Consider the following 23,895-nt stretch of genomic DNA (forward strand, 5'->3'; position numbering starts at 1 on the left):
GTTCGATGACCGGTACCAAAAAAAAAAAAAAGCAAAGAAACAAAAGCTAAGTCTGCTTTGAGTACATTTTTGTACATGGATTTTTCTCCTTTAAAATTTTCATACTTCTTTTATCCCAAGGCATACATATTCTTTTATTGTGTATCAAGTAATATTTTAGTGTATTTGGTTTTTCCTTTTTAAAAATTATTTAATTGATATTAAATTTTTAAGTTGAAACTTAGAATTGGAGAAATAGAGCAATCCTAAATATAAATTTGGAATAGGGGGATTACTAAGTCAAACAAGTTTATGATACTTGATAAGTATATTCAAAATGGCTCCTCAAAATGTTTTGCCAGTAACATCAGCATGGGTGTGTGCTGCAGTTTTCCTATAGCTTTTCCAACATATATATTTTCCTGATTTTTAATAGTTTTAATAGATGTCAATTATTTCCTTATTATTTGACTTAATTTAACTAGTCTACTCTGTATGTGAAAAAGCTATGGATGTAAAGAGAACGAAAGGGAAAATTTGAGGTCATTTAAAAAATCAGATACAAACACTTTGATGTTTAGTCAGTAACTTTGTGGAGAAAGAGTCAGAGTTCTTGGCTCTTATTTTTCCATATGTTACATCTCTTCCTCTGCCACATAGAAAACTGGAAGAATTCTGGACAACTGCTTTATAAAATCCAAGAAACTTTAGCTAGGTGAACCATTAAGAATCATCTGGTTAGGGATCAGGGATTTAGCTCAGTGGTTCCACTGCCTGCCTTGCAAGCACAAGGTCCTAGGTTTGATCTCCAGTACCAAGAAAAAAAAAAAAAAAAAGAATCATCCGGTTAAACCCTTCATTTTAATAAGATTAAATAAAAACCCATTGAGATTCAAATTATTCAAGATTTTTCAATTAGTAGGTGCCAGGGTGCAATTTAAGACCAAGGTTCCAGACCTTTCTATCAGGCATGCTGCCTTTCTGATGCAAATTCCATCTGGGGGCTAATCATGTACCTACAGTTGTCCTTGACATTTAGTCTGAGAAGTGTAAAATTTAGGCTTAGTGTACTAATTCTTACTAAATCAAATAAGACAGTGGATTTCTGTGGTCTTGGACTTATGAGTATAAAGCCAAACCTACATCTGAATAGGTTGCACAAAATGAGAAACACATTTCATGAACTGTCTTTAATAGGCTTATTGAAAGAATTCTGCAGAAGGTGTCTTCAGCATAGTAATTCAAACTGCAGGTGATTAAATCCTCTGGAAGACTGGATCATCATGATCTTGATTTTTTTCTTGCTGTTGATTGTCTTCTTTCCTATTAAATATTAGTTTGTTCACCATTTCTAGACTAAATTAGGAACTGAATTTTACAACTGAAGAAAATCACACTTTTATTCCACCTTTATCATTGCATTTTCGATCTTTCTTCTTTTACTGTTTTACTTGTTTTACCTGGCATTGTTTTACTGCCCTGGAATGTGTTCTTCCCATGATGACTGACAAAAGAAACATCCATTCTCTTGGGGGTAGTGGAAATCTTGTATTTGCTTCACAGCTTACACAAGATAATCACAATAGTAGGTTATATATATTCTGAAGTTTGGGCTATACATTCTTAAATTTATGCCTTTACAGGAAAAGAAGTTGTACTCCTTATTGGGTTATCTTGTTCTTTGGGAGCTGTTTTACAACTTTGTAAATGATTGATAATAGATAGAAAAGCAAAGCATTTGTTGTTTATAAACATCAAATTATTTCCTGTCTGACAGAGGAGAGAAGCTCAGTCTCTCTCTCCTATGATGGAAAAGTCAATCCTGTCTCAATTTGCACATTCATTTCACTGTTCTTCCCCTATACATTGGACCCTCAAGGTACGACTGGCCTGACATACGAACAACTTGGGTTAATTAGGTTAATGGACCTAAGTCTGCCTCTTGTTATCTATAGTGTGTACCTAGGGAAAAATTCAGGTCTCGGCTGTATTGACTTACAACCAACTTGAGTTACAACCAGTCCTTGGAATCCCATTAAGTTTGTAAATCAAGAGTCCACTGTATTTGTGTCTATTCATTGTTTGTTTTTTTTTTCTTATTTTGGTACCAGGGATCGAACTTGAGTCCTTGCACTTGTGCAGCAGGCAGCAAAACCACTGAGCTAAATCCCTGGCCCTTGTGTCTATTCTTTGGATTCTCTTTTAAACTGGTTAATACCTTAACGTTTTTCAAATTTTTAATGAGCAGAGTAAAATCTTTAACAAATGTTTATTTTGTGTAGGAGAATCATGATTTTATCGTTTAAAAATTATCTTTTAACACCATGTATGAGATCCTAAAATATGGTTACTCTTTGCTACCTTAAGTCTAGTTTAATTCTCATTATATTTTCCTATCAATATGAAGAATACAAAGGATCCAACTTGTGGGTATTCTCTCCTAGCATAATACACACACAGTACACATGCCCATAAACACAACCCCCAAAATAAGCAATGATGGTTATCCATAAAACAGTTGAAAATCCATGTGTAAGAAGCAAACATTCTCTAGTGCATGGAAGACACAGTTCTGATGATCCATCAGGCAGAATGTGTACTATCTCAGCTTGAATGGTCTATTTGGGTTATTTCCCCATTTTCAGGAGTTCTTCAGGAATGTAGAATAGATGGTTTCTATTTATACCACGGATTTTTCTCGGCACTGTTAACATTTTGGACTAGACGCTTCTTCAATGTGGGAGCAGTCCTGTGCCCTGTGGGAAGCTTAGCAGCTTCGCTGGCCTCTACCCATTAGATGGCAGTGTCATATCCCCCAAATGGCTCCAGACACTGCCCTGGCCAAAATTGCTCCACTTGAGAATCCCTGATGTATTTTATGAAAGGACACACAAAATAACTTATCCTATAGAAGAGGGAGGATCTCTCCAAAGACGTGTGTATACTCAATTAACATATATCAGCATGGATGGGTCTCAGTGGTAATGTTGTGTGATCACAGCAAGTTACAGAATGATTTGAACAGCATGACCATATTTATGTAAATTTTAAAATCACAAAACTTACAGCGTATATTGCTTATAGGGCCATGGATGTGGGGCGAAAATCATAAAACCATGAACATGAATAGACACCAATTTAATGAGTTTCATTATGCTTGGGAAAACAGGAAGGAAATTAGGATAGGTTATGTTGAAAAGAAAAGTCAGCTCTTTCTATAATGTTTTTCTCACTTTCAAAATAGGTCAAAAACACTATTTCAAATGTTACCTTTTTTGATCCGGCTAACTTATATAGAGACATTGTTATTCTACGAACTTTATTTGACAGAAAAATGTATAACAAGATGTGAAAAATGCAGTGTAAATTTTCCATAGTTCTTTGATGCTGTTATTTTTCAGTCATCTGTTTTATATTGTTCATATGACTGCTTGCCTTCCTAATTAAGAGTAGCTTTGAATTGGCAGTGTTTTATACAGCAATTTTCTGGTTCAGACTCTAATGACAACCATAATATAAATGTTCTCACCTTATATGTGTGGAGTGCTTTATCTTTTCTCAGTACTCTTACATCTGTCTTCTCATTTTGTGTTCGCAATTTCTTTCACCATCAATCTTAGTTTCAAATCTATTCACCATGTTAATGCAGGTTTCATCTTTCTATTGCAGTTACCTTAAGTTTGGGTTACTGACCCTGAGATACCAGATCCCAGGGCAGTTTATGTAGGAAATGACCCACAAAACACTGGTAGGTAAAGTGAGACAGGGAGAGAAAGAAGTTAAGAGGCAGCACGTTTAGAGCAGCTTACTGTTTAGGGCTATTGAGGCTCAGTTTGACTCCTTTGTGTAAACTCCTGTGGATGGCTTTCACAATAGAAAGACACAGTGAGTCATTTGAGATAGAAGTTGGCATAACCAGAAGTACTTATGATCAGGCCCTTTACAAGAAAAGTTGGCTAACCTGTGCTCTATACTATAAAACTGGGAGAAGCATCCATATTTCCAAGAGTTCTGAGAGTTTCCAGTGTGAAGAAATGTGCAAGAAGGAAAATATCCATAAACATTTCATTTTTAAAGAATTAGATTAGGGACAAAATAGTACTTCTATAAGAACAAATATTGATCGTTTGGCCTAAAAAATGATCAAGATCCAAGCAGACACTTGAGACAGTTATAACTCTACTATGGAATGAGTTGGAAACAGTTCAGGCTTGGGAAATAGTGATCATTCATTGTGCCAAACAACAACTAATTAAAGATTATGGTAGTAATTAGCCAAGACTATGTTCAGGCTGGGAACAGGAAGAGATAGTGGTTGCCAATAATGACTGCAGAAAACTAAGGAAGGTTACCTGTCATTCCATGAGAGGAGAAGACAAAAACAACAAAACTAAAATCCGTGAATGAAAGGGAACATGTAGTGTTCCCTTCCTGTGTCCTCAGGGTGATAAGGAAGACTGAAGGAAAATCTACCTACTGCAGGTAGGTTTAGAAGGTATCTAAAAGAGATAGCTATTTTTGTTAAATAGACTGGTTGCCTGTGGGCAAGCAAGGATGAATGACCAAGAGACGTGAATCCGTTTAACTTTGGGCAGCCAGGGGTCTCCTGCCTCTTAGGAGCCCCAGCATCTGGCTCATCTTGCATTTATTCACCTAAACACTGGTACACGCAATCAAAATAGCACAAGGTTCATCTGCTTTCCATTATCCACTAGTACATACTCTGGTAAACAACTTAATTTTAGGTGTTCTAGCTTTTCCCTGGAACCCACAATATGGAGTCACCCTGAGTGCAGCCTTTCTCCTTTGTGCTCAGAGAGGCCAGTTAGGTCTAGCTTCTCTGGTCTCTGACAGCATAGAGTTGTTCATAAGATTCTTGATTATCTTCTACATTTCAATGAGCTCAGTATTGATGTCCTCTCTTGTTTGTGATATTAGTAATTGACCTCTTTCTCTCTTTGTCTTGATTAGCCTGGTTTAGGATTTATCAATTTCATTCATCTTCAAAGAACCATATTCTGGGTTTAGCAATATTTAAATTTTTTTTATTTTTTGATTTTATTGATTTATGCAATAATTTTTATTGTTTTTTTCTTTTGTTTGCATTCATTTTATTTATTTCTTTATTTTGGTACCAGGGATCGAACTTGGGACCTTGCACTTGTGAGGCAGGTGGCAGAACCACTGAGCTAAATCCCCAGCCCTTGCATTCATTTTATATTGCTCTCATTTGTGTAGCTTCCTAAAGTGGAAGCTTAGATTACTTTTCTTTTTTTCTAACACTATGCTTTCAATGTTATCAATTTTCCTCTATGCACTGGTTTTGCTGCCTTCAACATATTTTGATAATTTGTGTTCTCATCATTTACTTTAAAATAGTTTAAAGTTTCTTGAGACTCTCCTGATAAATGTTATTTGGAAGTGTGTTACAGTCTAAATATTTTGGGAATTTTCTAGCTATGTTTCTATTATTGATATCTAGCTTAATTTCTTTGTAGTACAAGAACAAACTATGATTTCTTAACATCTGTCCTGTGGCCTAGAATGTGGTCTGTCTTAGTAAATGTTCCATGTGAGCTTCAAGAGAATTTGTTCTGCTTTGTTGGAGGAAGTATTTATGAAATGTCAGTTACATCCAATGAATTGATGGTGGCCTTTCATTCAACTATGCACTTCCATTTTTTTCTTTCAGCTGCATCTATCAATTACTGATTGAAGAGTGTTGAAGTTTCCAACTATAATAATGTATGTGTCTATTTCTTCTTGTAGCTCTAATGATCTTTTTTCCCACATATTTTGATAATCAGTTGTTCAGGTGCATACATGTTAAGATTTACTATGCCTTCTTGGAGAGCTGACTCCATTTATCATATCTATCACAATTCTTTATCCCTGATTATTTCTTGAAGTCTGCTTTGTCTGAAATTGATATTGCTAGTTCAGATTTCATTTGGTTGTGTTGCCATGGTATATCATCTTTCTCTATCCTTCCACTTTTAATTATGTCAAATGGAATTATGTAGAATAGAAAAGCTATACTTGAATTTTTTTCAAAAGTATACTCTGACAGTCTTTACGTTTAAATTGATATATTTAGGTAATTCATATTTAAAATAATCATTGATATAGTTCAGTTAATCTCTACCATGCTTGTGTTTTCTAGTCATGACAGTTTTTCATTTCTTTAAAAATCTTCCCTCGTTTTTCTTTTGTTTCTTTGTTAATTTTTTAATTTTAAGTTCTTTTATTGGTACATTTTAGGTACACAATTCATTGGCATTTATCATTGAGTGTTTGTGCCTGTACATGATGTATGTTGGTTCCTATTTTATTTCCCCATTACCTGTGTGCCCTTCACCCCCTCCACCCTTCCCTATTTTCATAGACATCATTTCCATTTATTTTTTCTTTTCTCATAGTTTTTCCTTTCCCTCTTTTCCTTTCCCCTTCCCCTACCTTCACCCCCCTTCACCCCTTCGTCTTTGGACCTTTTTTCCTCTTTCAAATTATTAACTATTCATTTAAATCATTTTAACCCTTGTTTACACTATCAGTTTCTCACACTAGTGAAACTATTTGGTATTTACACATGTGTGTCCTATTTATTTCATTTAAGAGTATGGCCTTGATATTGCATCCATTTAGCTATCGATGACTCTAGTTTTTCATTCTTTATGGCTGAGTAGTACTCCATTTGATTAAAAAATCCCACCTTTTCTTTATCCAGGTTCCAGTTGATGGGCACTTGCGCTGCTTCCAAGCTTTAGCTATTACAAACTGTGCCGCTATGAACATGGGGACACATCTATCACTGTGGTATGATTCTTTTAACTCTTTGGGGAAGATACCCAGCAGGGGACTATCTGGGTCAAATGGGACCTCTAGCCCTAGTTCTTTGAGGTATCTCCACACTGATTCCCACAGTGGTTGCACCAGCCTACACTCCCACCAGCGATGGTGAAGGGTTCCTTTCTCCCCACAACCCTGCCAGCATTTGTGATTGGATGATTTCTTGATAGCAGCCATTCTTTGTGGTGTGAGGTGGAATCTCAGTGTTGTTTTCATCTGCATCTCTTGAATGATGAGTGATGTTGAACATTTTTTCATATATTGGTTTGCTGCTTTTACTTCTTTGAGAAATGTCTGTTCCCTTCAGGTGCCCATGTTTGAATTGGGTCTTTGAATCTGGGGGGTCAGATTTTTTTCAGTTTTTTATATATTGTAGAGAATAGTCCTTCTGTCATTTTCCTTGCCTTGTTTCTTTAATGAATACATTTTCTCTCTTCACCTAGCATATCAATTATACCTTTTAAAAATGTGAGTGTGGGACAAGGATTTAGCTCAGTGGTTTTGCCACCTGTTGGGCAAATGCAAGGACCAGAGTTCAATCCCCAGTACCAAAAAGAAAAATTAAATAAATAAAAATTTTTAAAAAAATGTTAGTGCTTGTCATAGAGTTTGCAATATATATTTACAGCTTATCTAAGACCACCAAGTCTAAGTTGTTAGTTTCAAATAACACTATACTGCTTCTCTGCTAACATAGGTACCTTATAGCAGAGCATTCTCAATTCCCCCATGCTACTACTCCCTATGCCAGTGGTGGCAATCCTATGGCACTTGTGCTGCAGCAGGCTGTTTGCATCATTGAAAGCTATAAAACTTTTACCATCCCTGCCACTGTTGCTGTCACTGATTCCACTCATTCAGAAATTATATGCATCCAATATATTGTTGCTACTGTTGTGCCCAGATCATGAAGTCCCAAAGACCACCACAAAGCTGTTTCCAATGCAAGCACAGGAGGGTCGTTTATTCAAGCTCAAACAGGGACTCTCAACTGTCACCAAAGCAGCGGGTCAAGATTGAGAGCCCCGCATTTCAAATTAGTGGGGTTTTTACTAAAGTTACAGCAAGGTTTGGGGATTTTCCATTTAGTAATCACATGATTGGTTGGCATTTAGCAAGTATGAAGTGTATACTTCTGATTGGCTAGGCCCATTGGGGGTTGAGGGGTGATTATGTATAGGTTTTAGGAGGGAAAAGAGGGACAAAGGTTAGTGGCTGACTGTCAAGTACTGGCAGTCAGTAGACACAATGGCTAATGGCCACGACCATTATGTACTGATGGTCGGCACATTGACAGATTGTTTTACAAATAGGGGACCCAGAATGTTTATTTCCTGGGAAGACAGATGGTTGAGCAATTAATTTAAGAACTTTGCTTTGTTACAGAGTGTGTCTTTTGTCCCAGAGCAAGCACATTTCAACCATTAATAATAGAAGCTAGGGGAATAGTGGCTTTTAGCAAAATGGAGTTGCTTTGGTCTCACAGCTACTATTACTTTCAGCAGTTATCGATTAAGAATAAAATGTTCTATTTTACCTTTCTTTATTCCTCTCCAATGCCCTTTCTTTCTTCCTTCCCTTGTTACTCTCCTCCTCTCCCCACGTTTTTTCCTCCCTCTCTTACAGACACAGTTTTATTATGAAGGAAACACAGAAGAAAAGTTCTGGAAGGGCCGGGATTCAGTGCTCTTGTATCCTTTCTATGGAATCTGGATGTGGCATTATCTGTGCACAGTAATGTGTTCATGATTTGGGATGCTCCACTTGGTGTCCAGAGTTTTTGTTTGGGCTGTCATCACACAGGCATGACTGTGTAAACCACTGGGCATGTGACTGAGTTCAATCTTCAGTGCTTTCTCCTTCATGGAGGTCAGATTGGCCCAGGATTCCAGCCTTCTAATCGTGAGTTTGGTCTCTCTAGTGACCAGCCCTGATCCTGAAGCTAATTAGGCATCTACCATGAGTCATTTCATTAAGATCAACATTAACACAAGCATGCCCATAACTGAGGAAGTTCCAAGGGATTTTGAAATTCTTTGCCAGGAATGGGATCAAAGACCAAATAAATTCTTTAGCATACCATAAAACCTTTAATATATCAATCACAGTTGTTGTAAGCTTCTTATCTGACAATTTCAAAATCTGTGTTGTATCTGAATCCAGTACTGATGCTCATTCTGTTTCTTCAGATCACATTTTCTTCTTGCCTTTAGTATATCCAAAATTTTGTTGTTGGGCACTGAGGCAGTCAGGCTATCAGTATAAAGATGATATTAGTCTGGCCAGGACCAGGGCGTTTCCTGTTTAAGGTTTATTATAACTGTGCACCAAAGATTCCATTTTTCTCTAATTTCCCATTGTTTGCCACTTCCATGCTGTCTCCAAGTCTCCTAAGAACCTCTTCTTAAATAGAATGTCTCTCTTAGGTGTCTCATTTGTAACCCACTGTTTTTATATAGGAGCTCTGTCAGTGTGGGGATAAGAGTTTGAGGAATGGAAGCATTCCACCTTAAAATTATATATCAGTTTTTTAATGGACTTGAGTTCCCAAGTTGTAGCCATCAGTAACTTTTCTCAGCTTTTTTTTCCTATTATGCAAGACAGAAAATCTAGAATGACTAACAATGTCTAGTTGCTCTTCTTCTTCATCAGATAAAGCTGTAGCAAAGTAGCTTCCCTTGAGCACAATCTCATTAGAGAAAGTAGAACTGTCTGGGCTTATTTCAAAGTGGTTACTTCTGTCCTTCACTGCTCACAGAAGAGAAGATTGTCTCTCATATTTGACTCACCCCTGGTGGGTCTTCTGAAGGCCAAACCCACACCAGTATTATAGGAGGCCCCCTAAAACAGGGTACAGTGGATTTGAACTCTGGAGTTAGTCTGCAGTCAGCTTTCAGCAGTTCATCAGTTGCTGTTTATTTGTTCCTACCAGTTTCTATCTCCATATGTCTCTGGTCCCGGTAAACTGTGATTCTCTATACTTGCATGTCTGTCTGTTTTTTGCTGTGGCAGTTTGTGATATGACCTCAGTGCTCTTGCAGATCTAATTAAAGTTGCTGATTTTCAGTTTGTTCAGCTGTTTTTGTATAGTCAGAACAGGAAAGATAATTTCAGAGCTCTTTGTGTGTCAGAGCTAATCAGGAGGCACGACCAGTATGCAACTAGAAGCAGGGGTCTGAAATCCATATGTACTTAGGCCATGGCCCATGGGGACAGGCATATTGATTACTTCCAGTGGTCACTGACTCCTTCATAAAACCAGCTTTTCAGCTAAACTGCATTCTACAAATGTACTACTTGCTAGGTTGCTGGTCAATTAAATGCAGTCTTCAAAAGAAAGACCTTTTAGTGAGATTTGGCTTTGTGATTTGAACTGGACTTTTTGTTTCCACTCTGTCCAATCTCAGAGGCCTTTTCACCTGGTGAATGGGTTTCTCATACATTCTGTGCATCGCTATTACTCTTAATGTATTCTAGAACATGATTTTTCTGGCTTGTAAGCATCTCCAACCCAATTTATGAGTTTTCAGCTCTTTGGATTTAAATCAGAAACATTTTAGTAAGTCTGAGTCCTAGAGACCCACTACTAATAAGACTATCACTAGGATGAATAGGTGAAGGGGTGTGTTTGTGTGTGTGTGTGTGTGTGTGTTCAAACCTGTATCAGTGATTTTATATATTTATACCTATGTTATAAATTTGTGTATCTGATTTCTATGCTAGATCTAGTAATATATATATACATATATACACTTATCTAAATCTTTTTGAATAATTATATAATAAGAATTATTTAATACCTATCTTTGTAAGCACATTTATAAACTTTTGACATGAGATTTGTAAGTTCCTAACCAGCATTATATTATATTAAGAAATTTGTAATAAAAGTGTCTAACATTTCTTTTCATAAAATATATAACAGTTTAGAAAAATAGTTATTTTAAGGCATATGACATTCTTTCATCTACAAAAGTCGCAAGAAGTTCATGAGAAACAAAAAGATTGAGTTGTCAGTATTCATAGTGCTTCTCCCTGTTCATTTATTACTTTGTGCACCAGCATATTCTGGTAAATGCTTAATAACTGGTTCTCCCAAAAGAAATGCCCCAAGTGTGGAATTTATTAACTTCTTAAGTGCAAATACCCCCATAATGGTCAATTCCAGGGCCGCGTAACACTGAGTAGCAGAGGCATCCACTAACCAGATCTCATTAGGTCCCAAGGACTGACTGGAGTATTTGCTGCCTGTAAACAGGAGACAAAGGATTGTTAGGGGCATCATATCTGTTTGAGAGTGTTGACATCTTACAAAGATGAGGGGAAAGTCAGAGGTTGGGGCTGGTGAGGCTTTGCAGTGATTTTTCATGGAGATTTTGCTGGTTTCTGAGTGATGATGTGGGCTTTAAAAATATATGGACCATTTGATTTTCAGATACCTAGGCAATCAAGGTGACATTTGTGTTATGCTTTCAGTGTGTCAGGTAGGAAAAAAATTGTCAGTTGGGAAATAATGCTGTTTTTTATTCCTTAACATTTAGAGTTTAAATATAATGACTTTAGTAATAATCCCACTAATAACTACATGTGTCTTGGTAAGATATCCTATTTTTTCCACAGTATTGACCATTTAATCATTGAAGGTGTTATGTGAAGAGAATATGATGACTCTAAGAATGTTGCTGGTACTGAAGTTTTGATGGGATCCAAAGAGTGTTGACAGTTCCTTAATAAGGAAAGTGGACCAAGGTTATTTGTTGGTATTTTTATAGAACAGACTGTGTCCTTAAATGTATTTATCACATGGATCTACTTAGGTTCCAGTCAAGACATCACTGTGTACATACATGTTTATAAATGGAGCTTTCCAGGTATCCAGGCAAGTGATAAGGAAGGATAGATAACACCCTTGACTAACACTGAGAAACCATGAAATTAGAACTGTGACACTGAAACTTGTGTTCTCAAGTCTTTTGCTCTCCCATCAAGCTCTTTCCAAGTGCACAGAGATGAGCTGCTGTTACATTTCTCATTAAAGATGTTGTTTCCAGACATCAAGGTAATTAATGATACTGTTGAAATTCTTCTACTGAAATTGTTTATAGTATGTGTGTGGATCAAATAATGGCCAGCTTAAGTGGGAATGCTCAGCTGAACTGAGGGTGATTCTGGGTGTGGGTGACCCACCTAAGGATTGTTACCAGAACTGCATAAAAGGAGGATAGGAGGGGAGGAATGCTGGCTGCTGATTTTCCAGGAGAAGCTTTGTTGGAACTGGAACTCAGTGGCTTTTCTTGCTGTTGCTCCCTCAGTGGGTGGGTGGGTGGGTGGGTGCTGGTCTTTGCCTTTGCCTTGAGCATCACTTCCTGGCCCCAGTGCAGATCCCTCAGTGTTCTGGCACAGATTGTTCACCCTGCCGGCATAGACTTTTGAGCTTCTACCACTGGCCCTTGAGCCTTTTGGTGCAGATTCTTGATATGAACTTGCATAAGATATTGCTGAGGGCTGTAGGCCTCTGGCTGGACTCATGTGGAATATTATGTGGAAAGATTTATTGCACTTTTCTGGGTTTGACTTTTGGGGAGAATATTGTAAGACAGACCTATAAATTTGTATATCCTGTGGTAAATCTGTTTCCTTGGAAACACCGACTAGAGCAGTATGTTTATAGGTAAAAAATAAATTTGTAACAGTAAACATGGATTTTTCTTTATTTGTAGGTATAGACATGCAATAAGATGTGCACCAAACACTGGGATTTTTAGATTTCTGTCAAGACCTTATAGTAACCCTTTCAACTGTTGGTCAGCACACCATGTAGGTAGGTGGTTTCATGTAGGTTCTGATGTAGGCCCAAACCACAGCACAGCTTGGCATCTTACTGGTTTTACCTTCTCAAATATTCTTAAAGATGTATTTTCTAAAGCCTTTGCAGATTTCTATAGTGAGATCACAGTTAATCTAACACCAGCCTTTAATGGCAGACATTGCTTTTATGCAAACAAGTGCTGATGTAGACCAAAACTAAAGCACAGACCACCTGATCTTCAGATCACATGAGGCAAGTGAAGTTATGGTTTCCCTACCACTTGCCATCATGATTTCTTTGCCAGTATTCAGGTGAGAAATAATACAATCCTTAGGAACACTTGAAACCACACAGTTTCTTTTCTGTATTTCAGAGAGAATGTGTAACCCTGTGAGGAGGTTGCACATATCCAAGTATTTATCACATAGTCCCAACTATAGTAATCATAGGAACTAGGCAGATATTCCATGAAGAAATGTTTTCTTATCTGACATTATCCTTGACCTTGGAGAACTACAAGAATCCAGGTAGAGTCCTGTGATCATGGATGTAATAGAAGCTATTCAACAGTTCCTGGTAGGTTGTGTCTTGATTCCTGTCAAGGGTTAACAGTGAACTTAAAAAGTTCATTATCAGTAGATATTTCTGAATTAGAGTAAACATTTTCATGTACAGCACATGCCAGACCAACCATTAGATCATCAAATATGTGGGTCAGTGATGTTTGTTTCCCTACAATTTTTATCATATGATTAAAAAAATGTAAGTATGTATATAATTAATGCAGTATTTTGTATTCTAGAAACCATATTATTGCATTATCTTACATTTAGAGAGAATTTACCCTGGGAATTTCAAATGACTTGCATGTACTCAGGTTATTATTATGCATTTATGCATCATGGTAGTTAACAAGTTAAATATTAGCAGTCATGAGATAATGAGGTTTGGAACAATGATCATCATAAAATAATCAAGAATACAAGTAGAGTTGATGAGTCCAGTTGGAAATGAAATCTTGAAATAATGACGATAAAGAAAGTTATTTGAAGGGTCCCAGTAGAAAAGTCTTACCATACATATACTTGTCACCCATGTTTTTACATTTCCATGCAGATACGGTGGTAAGTCTCATGATGACCAACAGTGGCAGTTTGTTGTATCCATGACCATGATGATCAAGAGGGAAAATGTAAGTGTGGGGTTCTTACATTTATTTTAGCATGTTTCCTGTACATATTTAGTAAAGGAATGATTCTGTTTACCACTGCTAGTAACAATTAGCTATTATATAAAGTTTTGATAAACTCTGAATTTAATGCTAGGAGGTGTGGAGGCATATGCAGGGATCCATGTAAGTTATTCAACTGATCCCCATCAAAGTATTGACCATAATTTTTTCTACAGGTACCCAGCCAAGAGAAAATGGTGTGAAGAACAACATCTCTTACCTTGAAATTCTAAAGATCTAAGTACTTCAGTTGGTTTCCCTGATGATGGAGGTAAAAAAATTTAAAATTGTCCTTTTTTTCTCCCCTCAGGTGAAAGATGATGTGTCCTAAACACACATCTCAAAGTGTTGTCTAAGATTCCAACAGTTATTAAATTATAGTGATTGAAGTTAAGAATGGTAATTTATGAAATGTTATGACTAACCCGGTAAGTAAGAAATTGTCCCTACCAAGACGTCAACAAATAACCTTCAGATTTCTTGGTAAAGTGGATGGGATATCTAACACAATGTTACCCTGGCTTTTTGGCAGGTATTCCATTAAGTTTTATCCTAGTGTACAGGTTTGTTGACTTGAAATCATTAGAGGCATTTCTTATTTTTTGGTATTTATATCATGAATGATGCTTTTGAACTCCTGTGGTAACCTCTGCTTAGAACACAGTTCAAAATATGATTTGTCAGTAATGCTTTTTGTAAATATGAGATTGTTCTATGGACTTATTTAGAGATTGTGATAGGTTATTGTATAGGGATGCAGGTCATTGACCATATTTTCTATCCCCTAGTATTGAATATGGGAATTTTGCTAGTGTTTCTTCCAAACAAGATGATATTTCTCAGTAGGCTTTTAGCTCAGTGTTCAGCTTTAGCCATGTAATTGTGATAAGAATATGATTTGTCATGTTGAACGCCATGAACAAGGGAATGTGTCAATGTCTTCTTTGAATGACATAGGTTTCAAAATCATTTTTCATGATTTGATATTCAAGTTGCTCTGAAGACACTGTGATTATCCTACCCATGGGAGCGAGTAAAGTCCATAGAGAGTTATGAGGTAAGTGCTGAGGTACCCTAAACCAGATCTTCATCCATAGGGGAAATGGATGAGGGTGTCCTGACTATTACTAGATTTAGTGGTCACTGCTCCTATAAGAAATAATTTTGTCCTTCACAGTTCTAGTAAATATGAATTTATCCTTTATATGCCATAGGGAAAATTGGTGTTTTAGCAAGGACTGCTGAGGGAGTGATTATGAACTGATTAATTGAAATTATTGTGGAACTCCAGGACTGCAGTAAGCATAGGTTAATTTCCAGGGTGTGGAGATGACAAAATATGGACTCTCTGACAATACTGTTTTTGTTTGGTGAATCCAAGTATCCTGAGGAGTTCGGCCATCCTTTAGCAATGGACATTAAAAAGGGAGTAGCCTCATGTTCTGACACAGCACCTTCTATGCCAAACTGGCTTTGTATTTTTTTCAGATGCCCTTCAAGAGAACACAGTGATCCAGAAAAGATGGTTGTTGCAGTCACCCTAGCAACAAGGTAAATGATAAAATGGTCATAGTCCAGTGAAGGCTGTTTGATCTTCTATAACCCTGGCAAGTTCCTAACTAGGTGCTCAGATGTTCAAGTCTTGGCTAGTGCATTGGTCTGGGATGAAATAGTCACTCACTAGTGACATCTCATTTTCAACAATTCATTTTATGACTGTGTTAGGTTTTATTAGATTCCCCCACTTCTCATGATACATGTTTTCAAAACATATTATCACCTTAATATTACAAGGATACATCAAATGTCATTGCATCTTTGCTGGAATGTAATAGATGTAATATGCTTGTATTGCTACTGGTGGAGAAGAGATTTATGTAATTTTCACTGAGTCCATCTCTGAAATATTGTCCTTGGAAGGTTTGCATGTATCACTGAAGACAGACAACACTCTCTTACAAGGCTTTATCCATGGAAGCCTGCAAGTATCTAGATAACATAAGTGGATGCTGAAACGATGAAGTGACATAGGGGATTTGGAGTTGTATAAGTGCAAATGAGACATATACCAAATCAGAAGTCTATGACAAGAGTCCATAGATGGGTGAATACATCACAGCAAGCAAAATAAGTTTGTAAAGTAGAACACTACTGATCTCTCTATAAGTGCTAATGTGGGCATTCACCACATCACAGGAAATCAGATCTTCAAATACAGGGATGAGTGATGAGGATGTCCTCGACACTTGTTACTGAGGTTTTGTTACAAATACTAATGGATGAAATGAGAGACATGACGAAAATATCTAGTGAATGCAATACTGCATTTTGTATGAGACAAATGAATATTGAACCTGTACAATTTCAGGGATCCATCACATCATGGTTGGATGTAGACATGGTGGTGTTACAACACAACAGTAAACGTTGAAAAATTTACAGATGGCTCTATTACACATTTGGACATTCCAGAGAATACAATTTACATAGAATAAAGGACTCTATTAACACATAGCTGAAGGATGCCTTTCTGTTTCTGGGTGAGGGGCAGAAAGAGTCAGTGACATGGAAGAGCAAGATGAGAGCTAAATGACAGTTTTCTGTAGGTGCTTTCAAGTTAATGGAAGTGATGAATTGAATGAGTGTGTTGAAAAAACCTTGAACAAACCAAGGAAAAACAAAAGTATAAATTACAGCCCATTGGCACCCATCCAATCTTCAATATCCAGGTGGCTAGCATAAGGGTAATAGCCCAATGAGATGTTGTCATGTACTGGATTCTTATGCTGGGAAGGTCACTGTGACTGTCGAGTTCTGAGCTGACCCCACATTCACACATCAGAGACCTTATTTTCAGATGTGATTTTCATTGTTGATAGTGAAACTCTGAGGTAGTCTCCTTTATTTGGCAAGTGTGAGGTTAAGGGCCTCATTCCTATCAGGGTGTAGAATCAGGTGCTACTGAATCCAGGCCGAAAGTGTGCCTTTAAACTGGCCATTGTAAAGGGGAACAAAAGAGGGTGGAGGGGGAGAGGAAAGAAGAAAGAAAGAAAAGAAAATAGAAGAAAAAATGGAAACAAAGCTTTTGTAAATAAAGGAGAAGGAGAGAGGTAGAGGGAGGGGAGGAGAATGGGAAAAAAAGAAGAAAGATACATCATGAACAGGTACAAATTTCCTGTGATGAATGCTATCATTATGTTTACCTGAAATGTACTAATAAATTTTTTGCTTCAAAAAAAAAGAACAACAACAACAACAACCTAGGCATTGTAGAGAAAAAGCAAGGATTCAGATCATTATCCTAGAGTAGTTCCCTGAGATACAGATTGTAACAGTTTGTCCGGTGTCTGCTCAGGAGTGTCCATTTTCTCTTCTCTGGCTTTCAGTGTGCATAAATGAGGGTCCTTGTAGTGGTGATGGACACCTGAGTAATCCCATGATGTGTGGATTGTGCAGATGGAGAAAAAGAAGGGCATAGGATAAAGTACAGGATGGGTTCTTTCGGGTGTGTTTTCTAGTGATGGGTCCAGACCTCACAGTGAGCCAGGAAAGGCCAGCCTCTGGAACCTCACCAGGATCCAGATAGCAGCAAGTATGGCCTCCATCACAGCACAGGAAATGGATCTTCCTATGCTTCAGTGGAGCATGTTGGGGCCCTGAGTGTAAGCCGATACCATATTTTGTGTGAATAAATTCAAGTATAAAAAGACTAAAAAATCAGAAATCTAGTCTGTGTGAGTTTTCTTTTTGTATAGGGTAGGAAAAGTACTGTTCAAGGTCCCTGTGTCCTGGGATTGCTTGCTCACTATATACAGTGACATGCTTGAGTACCAGACTGCTGAGAAAGAAGCACAGGAAACTTGCAGGCACCCACTTGATGAGGATCAGAGCCTTGGGATGATATTCTTCCCTCAGTTTCAATCTGGTATGCAGTGGAGTGGAAGCCTCCACACCAGTGGTGGTTGTCAATGAATCGAGCATGTCATGTGCTTGCAGAACATGCCATATCCTTTTAGCATGGTCTTGTTCCTTTTCCCTTCATGGATAAAGAGTGATCAAGAAGTTGGTTGATGTACACTTATGGAAGGCCAGGGAAATACCACCACGGGTACAAGCTGATCACTAGGCCAGATGTCTGTATCCAGGTCAGAAGGAGCCTCTGGCTAACCTGGTATTAACATGTTTCATGACCAGATGTCCTGCCAAAAGGTCTTGGGAGATGCTGCTACCCTCAGCCATGCAACACCTTCTTCTTTAATGATGTACACTGTGGGAGGGCACTTGGGCACACTTTGCTTTTCCCCACTGATTCACCTGTGTGCCAGTGAAGGTGAAATCTCCCCAGTGGCTGCTGGTAAGTGTCCCATTTTCATGTAGGGGAACTGACCTGTAATGTAGTTTTCATGTTGGCTAGGTGGATGGGGAGGCCAGGATTCTTGCTAACATCCACTATGAATATTGAGCCTTAGAACTTCTGCAGGTTTCCCTTCAAGTGAGAAAGAATTCTCTTACCATATTTTTTCTAGGAAACACCCCTGAGACTGAGGTGTTAAAGCAAAGGGGCCACAGTCTAACACAGTGACCTCCGCAATACTCACATATGCTGGTGGAAGGAGACTTGCATGGACTAAATCAGTATTCCCTGATGTCATTTTCACAGGGACAGTCATGTCACAGTGAGCAGCACAGTATAATCAGGTGGATGCATACAGACATCCAGGTAAGTGTGGGCTTGTGCCCAGGCCACCAACGAGGTCCTGCCACTTTCACATTCATGAGTAAGTGACAAAGGTGTAGCTTTACATTTGTAGCCTGCTGCTTGGTTTGAAGTTGCTCAAGTAAGGAAGGATGGAATCCACAGCAGTGCCACTCTCTGGGAGGGGACACTTGGCACAGCTTAGGTGAAATGGATGGTAAAAGAGTGAGCACTGAAGAAGACATGGTGTCTAGGTTTGGTTGCTTGCTGTGTCCCAGCCCAGGGAGCTATAGCATGGGAGAGTCTGCAGGGGTCCACTTAGGAGAGATTTGACTGTGGGGACAGGATTGTTTTCATGCAGTTATCCCAGCAGCCAGGTACATTTCCAGTGTGAGTCAGTGGTTTTTGTGGGAATTGAAATGCTCATTGACTCAACACTGACTTTGTCTTCTCCATGTTTTCTGCAGGTTCCTTCAAGAGAAGATGAGCAGACTATGGCTGGAACTGCATGCAGGTGTCAGGTGAGAATCAGCCTGCTGGTACCTCATTGGGCACCAAGTGATGGTCTGTATTCAGATGGATGTGAAGAGGGTGTGCATGAGATATTCGCATGTTTCCTAGACATGCACCCTCTAAGGTCTTGACGACTGAGTGGTTCAGAGTTTGTGCCACACTCAGCATCATAGCCTTTTTTCCTGTGACAGGTTGGCTGTCGATGGTGAACCTCTGATTCTTCCCTCTTCATCGACAAGTGTGGTGCTCTGTGCCTTCTTGCTGTCACGAGGAAGCATCAGATGCTATTGGTTCCCTTCCAGGAGAGATGATGTGTATTTCACACTTGTCCCACTAGGGGAGTAAGCAGGGCATGAGGTCACTGTGACAGAGTGGGTCTCTGAGATGGGGATTGGAGTGAATTGGGAGGTATCTCCTCAAAGGCATCCATTACCATGCCATGGCTAGTTTGTTGACAAGAAGGAGGGAGGAGCATGCCGGTGGTGATTTAACCTGAATGATAGGATGACATGGGAGTTGTACAGGTAGACACGGAGGAGACCAGAAGGGGTAGAATCTCTTGTGCTTCTTTTCCAGTGAGGGAGTCCACAGCTCATGGTGAGCCCTGAACATCACCAGGATCTGTGTAAGGACAGCCATGAACCTTCACTGCAGCATAGGCAGGGAATATCCATGGCCTTCACTAAGTGATATTGGGGTCCCTGATGTGGAGTCGTGGGGTAGTGGGGTTGCTGTGACTTTGCTTTAGTTTCTGGAGCCCAGGAGAGCAACTGAGGAAGAACTGAGCCAATCCACTGACCCTGAATTTTTCCTTCGTGTATAGTGAAGTAAAATGAATGTTGATCTTCTCTACATCCTTGGAGTGCTTATTCTTTGGTCCAGTGGTGTTGTGATGGACCACCCTGCCCAGGAGAAAGCACCGAATTCTTTGCAGGTCAGTAGTTAATGATAATGAGTCTCAGGATGAGAGTTTTGCACTCAAATTGCTTCCGGTATCAGAGTGAAGAGAAAGCCTTTGTGCCAGTGGTGATGCCAGAGCACAGCACAGTGTTCTTGCAAAGCAAAGGATAAGGTTTGAGTGGGTGTGGTTTGCCTTCCTTTCAGATATCTGCAGTGATGAAAAAATGTTTGTTGCGGTGAGATTGCTGATGATAGATGAGACCTTCTGTGCATGTAGCCTGGCTACAGGGCATGATATTCCTTAGAAAGGTAAAAAATGAGCCTCTACATAACCTGGCCATGTGATGGTTTTTCACCATGAATGCTGCTATGTCCCAGAGTCATGATCAGGTCTTGTGAGATCTTCAGCCATGGAATATCTTAGTTTTTTCTGATGAACTTTGGAGAAGGGACTTTTCTCTTCCCTGCTGTTTGACATGTATGTCAGTGGAGGTAAACCAATAGAGACTTCTCAATGGCTATGAGGCTGCATCCCATTGCCATGTAGAATCGCTGGACCATTCTTCATGGCCAAATGTGCTTTTCATGCTCACAGTCAGAGAGAGGAAGGTAGAAATTATTGATAGTATCCAAATATTCATCACTATAGTTATTGACCCTCAGAACTTCTTCATATTTTCATTTAAGGGAGAAAGAATTCTCTTAGCAGGCTTTATCCTTGGAGTTCTGGAAAGACCCATGTCTTTAAGCAAGTAAGTAGTTTTTTTTTTTTAAGTTCTTTTATTGGTACATTTTAGGTATACAATTCATTTACATTTGTCATTGGGTGTTTGTACCTGTACATGATGTATCTTGGTTCTTATTTTTTTCCCCATTACCTGTGCACCCTTCACACCCTCCACCCTTCTCTATTTACATAGATTTCATTTCCATTTTTTTTCTTTTCTCATAGTTTTTCCTTTCCCTCTTTTCCATTCCCCTTCCCCTCCTTTCACCCTTTCATCTTTGGACCTTTTTTCCTATTTTGAATTATAAATTATTCATTTTAATCATTTTAACCCTTGTTTAGTCTATCAGTTTCTCACACTAGTGAAACTATTTGGTATTTACACATGTGTGTCCTATTTATTTCACTTAAGAGTATGGCCTTGATATGCATCCATTTAGCTATAAATGACTCTAGTTTTTCATTCTTTATGGCTGAGTAGTATTCCATTTTATAAAAAAACCACATTTCCTTTTTCCAGTTTCCAGTTGATGGGCACTTGGGCTGTTTCCAAGCTTTAGCTATTACAAACTGTGCCACTATGAACATGGGGACACATATATCACTGTGGTATGATTCTTTGAATTCTTTGGGGAAGATGCCCAGCCGGGGAATAGCTGGGTCAAATGGGACCTCTTGTCCTAGTTCTTTGAGGTATTTCTATACTGACTTCCACAGTGGTTGCACCAGTCTGCACTCCCACCAACAATGGAGAAGGGTTCCTTTCTCCCCACACCCCCGCCAGCATTTATTATTGGTTGATTTCTTGATAGCAGCCATTCTTTCTGTGGTGAAGTGGAATCTCAGTGTTGTTTTCATCTGCACTTCTCAAATGATGAGTGATGTTGAACATTTTTTCATATATTTGTTTGCTGCTTTTAGTTCCTTGTCTGAGAAATGTCTGTTCATTTCAGATGCCCATTTTTGAATTGGGTCTTTGAATTTGGGGGGTCTGATTTTTTCAATTCTTTATATAATTCTAGATAGTAGTCTTTTGTCTGAGGTACAGCTGCTAAATTTTTTTTCCCATATTGTACGTTCTCTGTTATCTCTGTTGGTGGTTTCTTTTGCAGTGCAGAAGCTTTTTAATAAGATCCCAGTTGTTGATTCTTTCTGCTAGTTCCCGTGCTACTGAGGTTTTGTTCATGAAGTCTTTTCCTATGCCAATGTCTTCAAGATTTCTACATAACTTATCTTCCAGCAAGTTTGGTGTTTCTGTCTTAATATTTATATCTTTAATCAACTTCAATCTTAGTTTAGTGCCTGGTGATAGGTGTGGGTCTAGTTTCAATCTTTGGCACGTTGAAATCTAATTTTTCCAACACCATTTATTCAACAGACTATCTTTCCTCCAATGATGGTGATTGGCTTCTTTGTCAAAGATGAGGTGGCTGAGCATGTCTGGAGTTGTTTCTGCATCTTCTAATCTATTCCACTGATCCTCAGGTCTGTTCCTTTGCCAGTACCTTGCTGATTTTATCACAGTAGCTTTGTAGTAGACTTTCAAGTTGGGGATCGTGATACCCCCGGCCATGTCTCTGTTGCCTAGAATTGCTTTAGCTATTCTAGGTCTCTTATGGTTCCAAATGAAATTTTGCATTGTTTTCTCTAGTTCTGTGAAGTATATTGTTGGAATTTCAATTGGCATTGCATTGAATCTATATAGCAGTTTTGGAAGTATGGCCATTTTCACTATATTGGTTCTTCCTACCCAGGAGCAAGGGATGTCTTTCCATTTTCTTGTGTCTTATTCAATCTCTTTTATCAGAATGCTGTAATTTTCAGTGTAGTGATCTTTTCCTTCCTTTGTTAGATTGATTTCTAGATATTTCATTTTTTGGGTTGCTATTGTAAAAGGAATTGTTTCCCTAATTTCTCTCTCAGTGAGTCTGTTATTTGTGTACAAGAAAGCTATTGTTTTTTGAGTGTTCACCTTGTATCCAGCTACTCTACTGAATCTGTCAATTAAGTCTTGAAGTCTTTTGGCTGAGTTTTTTGGGTCTTCTTTTATTTATTTATTTATTTATGAAATTCTTTTATTGTTACATTGTAGGTATACAACACAGTTACATTTCTAATTGGGAATTGTACCTTTACACAATGCATCTTGGTTCTTATTTTTTCCCCATTACTAGCCCTCCCTTCACGCCCTCCACCCTTCCCTATTTACAAAGACTTTATTTCCATTTTTTCCATTTCTCAACATTTTTCCTTTGCCTTCTTTCCTTTCTCCTGCCCCTCCCACTACCCCTACCCCTTTGGACCTTTTCTTCCTATTTTGCATTATCGATTATTCATTCTAATCACTGGTACATTTTAGGTATACAATATAATGACATTCATCATTGGAAATTTGCCACTTTACATAGTCTCTCTTAGTTCTTATTTTTCACCCTTGCCCAGCCCTCCCTTCAACCTCTCCATTCCTCCCTATTTACAAAGATTTTGTTCCTATTTTTCCATTTTCTCATATTAATCCTGTTCTCCTCTATCCTTTCCCCAATCCCTCCCACTTCCTTCCCCTTTGCCCCTTTTCTTCCTATTTCACATTACCTAGTATACATTTAGTCCTTATTTACACTTTCAGTTTGTCACACCAGAGAAACTATTCGGAATTTCTTCGTGTGTGTCCTATTTATTTTACTTAAGTGTATCACCTCAATGTGGATCCACTTAGCTATAAATGTCTATAATTTCTCATTTCTTATGGCTGAGTAGGACTCCATTTTATTTGAAAAACACATTTTCTTTATCCAGTCTCCAGTTGATGGGCATTTGGGCTGTTTCCAAGTTTTAGTTATTACAAAATGTGCTGCTATGAACATGGGCGCACATATATCACTGTGGTATGATTCTTTTAATTCTTTGAGGAAGATCCCCAGCAGTGGAATAGCGGGGTCAAATGGGACTTCCAGTCCTAGTTCTTTGAGGTATCTCCATACTGATTTCCACAGTGCTTGCACCAGTCTACACTCCCACCAGCAGTGGAACAGGGTTCCTCTTTCCCCACAGCCCTGCCAGCATTTGTTTTTGGTTGATTTCATGATAGCAGCCATGCTTTCTGGAGTGAAGTAGAATCTCAGTGAGGTTTCCATTTGCATCTCTCGAATGACTGGTGATGTTGAACATTTTTTCATGTATTTATTTGGTAT

General features: G+C 38.5%; 1 long non-coding RNA gene across 1 annotated transcript; it reads left to right on the forward strand.

The window, feature by feature from the left end:
- Nucleotides 1-5,300: 5,300 nt before the first annotated feature.
- LOC147828145 (uncharacterized) lies at nucleotides 5,301-13,415 on the forward strand. Its single transcript, XR_015451230.1, has 3 exons — nucleotides 5,301-5,724; nucleotides 6,707-6,795; nucleotides 12,549-13,415. It is a non-coding gene; the product is annotated as an uncharacterized LOC147828145 (long non-coding RNA).
- The last annotated feature ends 10,480 nt before the right edge of the window (nucleotides 13,416-23,895 follow it).

This window comes from Heterocephalus glaber, unplaced genomic scaffold (assembly GCF_053883595.1).
Source record: "Heterocephalus glaber isolate CG9 unplaced genomic scaffold, H.glaber_assembly_v1.0 deba00001272, whole genome shotgun sequence".
Lineage (NCBI taxonomy): Eukaryota > Metazoa > Chordata > Mammalia > Rodentia > Bathyergidae > Heterocephalus > Heterocephalus glaber.